General features: G+C 45.7%; 1 long non-coding RNA gene across 1 annotated transcript in view; it reads left to right on the top strand.

Annotated features, from left to right (window-relative positions):
* Positions 1–14: 14 nt before the first annotated feature.
* LOC123376254 overlaps positions 15–8,546 on the top strand; it is a 35,671-nt gene continuing 27,139 nt past the window's right edge. The window contains exon 1 of the long non-coding RNA XR_006581732.1: positions 15–332. This is a non-coding gene — a long non-coding RNA (uncharacterized LOC123376254). The remainder of the gene's footprint in view (positions 333–8,546) is intronic.

The following is an 8,546-nucleotide window of genomic DNA, read 5'->3' as shown; positions in this document are numbered from 1 at the left end:
TCCGCCGGAAGCCGTCCTCTGACACTTCCGCTTCCGGGACCCCATTCACCGGAAAGAGCTCTGGCCCAAGCCCCGCGCCCACCCTGGGGCACAGCCCGCGCTCCCCCTGCCCCGCCGGGCTTCGGAATCTGAAGTGGGGCAGCGCCGGGCGGACGGCGCCGGAGGAGAGGGGCAAGGCTGGATCCGCGTGCTCAGTAGCCTCGCGGCGCTGCTGCGTGCGCAGCCCAGGCAGCGGTGCCTGCCCAGAGCAAGGGGGCCGCAGACGTGCAGCCGGCGCGATGCGCCCTGTGCGGCAGCGTTACCGCTGGGGCCTTACTTCTCTAGCAGAAAAGGTGGGTTTTGATGTGGTGAAGGCCCCTGTGGACCAGGCGGGGGTAGTTTAACACGCATGAGCAGGAACTACCACTGCCTTGTCTGCATGCGGATTGTACGGGTTGTTACCACTTCCATGTGAGCTGACACGTGCTAAAACCCATCTTTTTTCCTAGTGGGGGCGCGCCTTTACTCGTTAACAGTCCTCCTAGCTCGAGCTACAACAGGCCTTACTTCACTGTCTGCAGTGCATCTCCAATAGATGACAAGGCGTGATAATTTGTTTTCGTTGCATTCAGTGTTGTGACCTGACTAGGAGGCTGGTGTGCACGGTCAGTACCTTCAGAATAGTTTGCTGCTGCCGATACTTTATAGGCATCAGCAAGAGCTTGATTTTACCATAGTTTTTCAGGACTTGCAATGAAAAATGCCTTTCAAAATAAATTCAGTCCTCTTAAAATAACCTATTTTGTTATCTATATTAGTAGTTTGATGCAGCACACAGACAATAGCATGCAGTATTTCGTGTCAAAGTTTGGGCCATTTGACTAATCCACACTGCTACACAATCTCAATTTAAACTAGTGGTTTGATTGGAGTTCTGCTTTTAGTCCCACAGCTCCAACATTTATTTTTATTCCCAATGTGATACCATCAGCAATTCCATATTTTAGGTCTACTATTTCAGCAAATAGGAGAGAGTTTCCTACCCTGTAATATCTGATGTATTGCTTACAAATAAAACAGGAGTACTTGTGGCATCTTAGAGACTAACAAATTTATTTGAGCATAAGCTTTCGTGGGCTACAGCCCACTTCATCAGATGCATAGAATGGAACATATAAGAAGAGTGTGATTTTGTGTGTGTGTGTGTGCACACACACACACACACAGACACGATGCCATACCAGCTTTAAGAGGCTAATTAATTAAGATGACCTGTTGTCAGCAGGAAAAAAACTTTTGTAGTGATATCAGTATGGTCAATTACAGACAGTTGACAAGAGGTGTAAGGATAGTTATAAGAAAATAGATTCAAGTAGTGTAATGACTCATCCATTCCCAGTCTCTATTCAAGCCAGAGTTAATGATATCTAATTTGCAAACCAATTCAAGCTCAGCAGTTTCTCACTGGAATCTGTTTTTGTAATAGTAACAGACCTGAAGGTGCCAATTTTGCAACAGAAAGACTTCAAAAACAGACTCCAAGGAGAAACTGCTGAGCTTGAATTGGTTTGCAAATTGGGGCTTGGCTACACTTACAAGTTGCAGCGCTGGTGGAGGCTTTCCAGCGCTGCAATTACACCCCGTCCACACTTGCAGGGCACAACCAGCGCTGCAACTCCCTGGTTGCAGCGCTGGCTGAAAACCCGTCCGGGTTGGGGTATAAGGAGTGCAGCGCTGGTGATCCAGCGCTGCTCAGCAGCTGTGGACACTCACCAGCGCTTTAATTGTCCTCCAGGGAATAAGGAGTTATCCCAGAATTCCTGTTCAGCCACTCTGCTCATCAGTTTGCACTCTACTGCTCTTGCCTCAGGTGACCCACCCTTTAAATGCCCCGGGAATTTTAAAAATTTCCTTCCTGTTTGCTGCAGCCAGGTGTGGAGTGCAATCAGTTAATCTTTACAGGTGACCATGCCTCCACGCGGCAAACGAGCCCCAGCATGGAGCACTGGCGAATTGCAGGACCTCATTAGTGTTTGGGGGGAGGAAGCTGTGCAGTCCCAGCTGCGCTCCAGCCGTAGGAATTACGATATCTTTGAGCAGGTATCAAGGTCCATGCTGGATAGGGGCCATGATCGGGACGCACTACAATGCAGGGTGAAAGTTAAAGAGCTGCGGAGTGCCTATTACAAAGCCCGCGAGGGTAATTGCCGATCCGGAGCTGCCCCCACGACCTGCCGTTTTTACAGGGAGATGGACGCGATACTTGAGGGTGACCCCACTGCCAATCCCAGGACCACGATGGACACTTCTGAGCCGGGTGGGGGACAGGAGGAGGCGAAGGCGGCGGGGGGGAGGAAAACGCGAGTGAAGCTACTGGGATGGGGGAAGACACCCCAGAGTCCCTGGAGGCATGCAGCCAGGAGCTCTTCTCAAGCCAGGAGGAAAGTACCCAATCGCAGCAGCCAGCAGTTGCAGAAGGACAAGCAGAGCAGCGGGTTACTGGTAAGCGGCTTTTATTTTCTGGGTGGAAATGTTTCTGGAGAGGAAGAGGGGTTAGGGCTGTATGCATGCCAGCCTAGATGTGGAATAGCCCATTGATGTGGTCTATCACGTCGCGGTAATCGTCTGCAGTAATCTCAGCAAAAGTTTCAGCCAGAGCGTGGGCAATATGCCTGCACAGGTTTATAGGGAGAGCAACTGTTGTCCTTGTCCCAGTCAGGCTAACGCGTCCGCGCCACTGTGCCACGAGGGGTGGGGGGACCATTGCTGAACACAGGCAACCCGCATAGGGTCCAGGGTGGAATCCACATTGCTGTAGAAGAGCCTCCCGCTGTTCCCTAGTGACTCGCAGCAAGGAGATATCTTCCAGGATTAACTCCTGTGAAAAATGTTGGGAGACTCTTTAGTGAAGCTAGTGATAGAGATAGGGAGATAGTGAAGATTACCCCTGCAGCTGCATCTTCACTCAACCCCTCTATCACTGCAGCTTACCCGAAGCAACCAGCACCCCTCTATCACTCAAGCCCCACTTCTCCCTCTATAAGCACCCCTCACTCACCATTTCGTGGCTTCTGCTGTGTTATGTGTGTGGTAAAAGAATGCTAAAGTGAGGACTAAGAACTCCTTCAGTGTGTGGGAATTTCAGTCTGGAGATAATGAACACAATGCTTCCCTGTTAAATGTTGTCAATTCTGCCTTTCTAAAGTGACCTTGACTGCTGGACTGACCAGATGTACCACAGCACAGAAGCTGCAGAATTTGAGAAAAAATCCCCGAAAAAGCAAGGAAGACATGCTGAGAACTGTTATTGCTCACTCTGCTAGAGAGAGTAAAAACTTGCAGGAGTGGAGAGAAAAGGAGAGCAGGATCCGCCAGAGGGAAAGCAGGACCCGGCAGAGAAATGCAGTGGCCAAGAGGAAAAGCACAGAGAAGCTGCTAAGCATCCTGTCGCGCCAAGCGGACTCTATCGAGTCACTCGTTGCCATGCAAGCAGAGCACTACCGTGCTACTTCCCCACCCCCCCCCGTCCCAAAGCTTTTTGCCTTTTGCACCAATGTCAGTTCAAACCCCCCTTCCCCAGCATCCAGGTTCTTACCACCACCAGCTGCCTCCAACACCTCTACGTTCACCAACCAGCCCTGATAACTACAACCCTTACCCTCTGCACTCAACCCCCATCACCATGCAGTTTATGCACCCTGAAGTGCAGGATTCATTGCACAGCACTCCAGACAGGACGTATGCAAACTTGTGACTGTGCAGTTCACCAACCCACACCCCTGCCCTCTTGTGTTCATGAAATGTTGTGTGTGTCCGTCTGTCTGTCTGTCAAGGAAGTTTTTTTCTTTTCAATAAAACAATTCTTGGCTTTGAAAACAGTCTTTATTATAGCAGATAGTGAAAGATACCTTAGCCCAGTAAAGAAACAGGCACTGCAAATCATTTTAGGGATAATAGAATAACAGTGTAAACAGTGCACTTCACTCCCATGCAAGGCAGCCAACATTACTGTTGGCTTTCAGCCTCAAATTCTTCCCTCAAGGCATCCCTAATCCTTGAAGCCCTGTGCTGGGCCTCTCTATTAGCCCTGCTCTCTGGCTGTGCATATTCAGCCTCCAGGACTTGAACCTCGGTGGTCCATGCCTGACTGAATGTTTTTTCACTAATATTATGGTCTCCAAGGATCACAATGGGCATTTCGACGTCCCCTACTGTGATCTTCCTGTCTGGGAAAAAAGTCCCTGCCTGCATCTTCCTGAACAGGCCACTGTTCCGAAATCCCATCTATCGCCGTTAGGGAAACTAGCTCGACTGCCAAACGTGTTGTGCTGGCGACACTCATCAGCACAGTCCTCAGCAGCTCGGGCTCCATTTCCCACAGAAATCGCGATTCACACACACAGTAAAACAGAAAGACACTCACAATGGCACCAAATGTTGCCGGAAAGACAGAATGCTGGGCTCAATACAGCGCTGGAAAGTGCTGCAAGTGTGGCCACACTGCAGCGCTGGTAGCTGTCAGTGTGGCCACACTCCAGCGCTGGCCCTACACAGCTGCATGACCAGCGCTGTAACTCCCAGCGCTGCAACTTGTAAGTGTAGTCAAGCCCTTAGATACCATTAACTCTGGCTTGAATAGAGACTGGGAATGGCTGAGTCATTACAATACTTGAATCTATTTCCTGAGGGTATGGCTACACTTGCGAGTTGCAGCGCTGGTGGAGGCTTTCCAGCGCTGCAATTAGTAGCTGTTTGCAATTAAGAGTTAAGACTAAGGGGTCGGAAAAATGTTCTGATTTTTCAAGCCAGGAAGCTAAACACACAGTGTTGGCTCTGCTCCCTGTCACACTAGACCCCACCCCACCCCCCTCTTTTGAAAAGCATGTTGCGGCCACTTGAATGCTGGGATAGCTGCCCATAATGCATCACTCCCAACAGCGCTGGAAATGCTGCAAATGTGGCCACACACCAGTGCTGGTAGCTGTGAGTGTGGCCACACACCAGCGCTGTTCCTACACAGCTGGATGACCAGCGCTGCAAACCGTAAGTGTAGCCATACCCTTAGAACTATCCTTATACCTCTTGTCAACTGTCTGTAATTGACCATCTTGATTATCACTACAAAAGTTTTTTTCCTGCTGACAACAGGTCATCTTAATTAATTAGCCTCTTAAAGCTGGTATGGCATCTTCTCTGTATGTGTGTGTGTTATATATACACACACGCACAGTCTTCTTATATGGCCCATTCCGATGAAATGGGCTGTAGCCCATGAAAGCTTATGCTCAAATAAATTTGTTAGTCTCTAAGATGTCACAAGTACTCCTGTTCTTTTTACAGATACAGACTAACACGGCTGCTACTCTGAAACCTGCTTAGAAATAGTTAATCAGGAATGACTTCCTAGGTAACAAGCCCTTAACTGTAGACCTGTTGGTGGATTCATCAGCAGGTACTGCAGTAAACCTAGATTTCAAAATGCATTTGAGACATTTTGCAGTTGTCTTTATAAAACTTTTCAGTCACTGTTAATACAGTTTGACCCATCTTTAAGATAATTTTTAGCCATCAGGTTACACAGTATTCTACATCAGACAAATGATATGTTGACTTTATAAAGCTGAATAAGATGGCAACTTCTGGATCTCTTTGTTGCATTTTATTGAGCAATCTAGTAATAGCATCTTGTGGACAAAGTGACACTTTTTTTCTCCCATGTATTTCACAGAAGTAGCAGCATGGTCACATAGAAGTAGGGAATCTATTCCAGATATCTCCCACCCTCCAACAGGGGTTGGGAACCAGGAGTTGTTGGAGGAAAGGAAATGAAGAAAAAACAGGAGAGAGAAAAATATATTAAAGGGGGAAAGAAACAAAAATGAAGATGGAGACGAAAGAAATGAAGGGCAGAAGTAATAGTGGCCTCCAAGGTGAACATATTTGCTCCACTGAATGATGCTGAATGTAATAATTAGGTACAGAATAAATAAGTTCAGTTATTAGACAAAGGCCACATTCCCCTCATGAACACTATGCAAACTACCCATTGACATCCGTAGGAGAGCTGTGGATTTAGGGGGGGTACTTAGTCGTAAACATATAGGCTGGGTAAAAACCATAATTAAAAATAAAATTCAGACCTCTCCTCAGAATAAGAAGAACATAAGAACAGCCATACTGGGTCAGACCAAAGGTCCATCCAGCCCAGTATCCTGTCTGCTGACAGTGGCCAATGCCAGGTGCCCCAGAGGGAGTGAACCTACAGTGATCTCTTTCCTGCCATCCATCTCCATCCACCCTCTGACAAACAGAGACTAGGGACACCATTCCTTACCCGTCCTGGCTAATAGCCATTAATGGACTTAACCTCCATGAATTTATCTAATTCTCTTTTAAACCTTGTTATAGTCCTAGCCTTCACAACCTTCTCAAGCAAGGAGTTCCACAGGTTGACTGTGCGCTGTGTGAAGAACTTCCTTTTGTTTGTTTTAAACCTGCTGCCCATTAATTTCATTAGGTGGCTCCTAGTTCTTATATTATGGGAACAAGTAAATAACTTTTCCTTATTCACTTTCTTCACACCACTCATGATTTTATATACCTCTATCATATCCCCCCCTTAGTCTCCTCTTTTCCAAGCTGAAAAGTCCTAGCCTCTTTAATCCTTCCTCATATGGCTCATGTTCCAAACCCCTAATCATTTTAGTTGCCCTTCTCTGAACCTTTTCTAATGCCAGTATATCTTTTTTGAGATGAGGAGACCACATCTGTACACGGTATTCAAGATGTGGGCATACCATGGATTTATATAAGGGCAATAAGATATTCTCCGTCTTATTCTCTATCCCTTTTTAAATGATTCCTAACATCCTGTTTGCTTTTTTGACCGCCTCTGCACACTGCATGGATGTCTTCAGAGAACTATCTACGGTGACTCCTAAGATCTCTTTCCTGATTAGTTGTAGCTAAATTAGCCCCCATTATATTGTATGTATAGGTGGGGTTATTTTTTCCAATGTGCATTACTTTACATTTAGCCACATTAAATTTCATTTGCCATTTTGTTTCCCAATCACTTAGTTTTGTGAGATCTTTTTGAAGTTCTTCACAGTCTGCTTTGGTCTTAACTATCTTGAGCAGTTTAGTATCATCTGCAAACTTTGCCACCTCACTGTTTACCCCATTCTTCAGATCATTTATGAATAAGTTGAATAGGATTGGTTCTAGGATTGATCCGTGGGGAACACCACTCGTTACCCCTCTCCATTCTGAAAATTTACCATTTATTCCTACCCTTTGTTCCCTGTCTTTTAACCAGTTCTCAATCCATTAAAGGATCTTCCCTCTTATCCCATGACAACTTAATTTATGTAAGAGCCTTTGGTGAGGGACCTTGTCAAAGGCTTTCTGGAAATCTAAGTACACTATGTCTACTGGATCCCCCTTGTCCACATGTTTGTTGACCCCTTAGAAGAACTCTAATAGATTAGTAAGACATGATCTCCCTTTACAGAAACCATGTTGACTTTTGCCCAACAATTTATGTTGTTCTGTGTCTGACAATTTTATTCTTTACTATTGTTTCAACTAATTTGCCCAGTACTGACGTTAGCGCCCTTTTTAAATATTGGTGTTACATTCACTATCTTCCAGTCACTGGGTACAAAAGCTGATTTAAAGGACAGGTTACAAACCATAGTTAATAGTTCCCCACTTTCACATTTCAGTTCTTTCAGAACTCTTGGGTGAATGCCATCTGGTCCCGGTGACTTGTTACTGTTAAGTTTATCAATTAATGCCAAAACCTCCTCTAGTGACACTTCAATCTGTGACAATTCCTCAGATTTGTCACCTACAAAGGACAGCTCAGGTTTGGGAATCTCCCTAACATCCTCAGCTGTGAGGACTGAAGCAAAGAATTCATTTAGTTTCTCCGCAATGACTTTATTGTCTTTAAGTGCGCCTTTTTTATCTCGATCGTCCAGGGGCCCCACTGGTTGGTTAGCAGGCTTCCTGCTTCTGATGTACTTAAAAAACATTTTGTTACTACCTTTTGAGTTTTTGGCTAGCTGTTCTTCAAACTCCTTTTTGGCTTCTCTTACTACATTTTGACACTTAATTTGGCAGTGTTTATGCTCCTTTCTATTTACCTCACTAGGGTTTGACTTCCACTTTTTAAAATATGCTTTTTTCTCTCACTGCTTTTTACATGGTTGTTAAACCACGGTGGCTCTTTTTTAGTTCTTTTACTATGTTTTTTAATTTGGAGTATACATTTAAGTTAGGCCTCTATTATGGTGTCTTTGAAAAGTGTCCATGCAGCTTGCAGGGATTTCACTCTAGTTACTGTACCTTTTAATTTCTTTTTAACTAACCTCCTCATTTTTGCATAGTTCCTTTCTGAAATGAAATGCCACAGTGTTGGGCTGCTGAGGTGTTCTTCCCACCACAGGAATGTTAAATGTTGTTGTATTATGGTCACTATTTCCAAGCGGTCCTGTTATAGTTACCTCTTGAACCAGATCCTGCGCTCCACTCAGGACTAAATCGAGAATTGCCTCTCCCCT

Source organism: Mauremys mutica, chromosome 8 (genome assembly GCF_020497125.1).
Source record: "Mauremys mutica isolate MM-2020 ecotype Southern chromosome 8, ASM2049712v1, whole genome shotgun sequence".
Lineage (NCBI taxonomy): Eukaryota > Metazoa > Chordata > Testudines > Geoemydidae > Mauremys > Mauremys mutica.
Note: the sequence above shows the minus strand (reverse complement) of the source record. Positions and strands in the feature narration are given on the sequence as shown.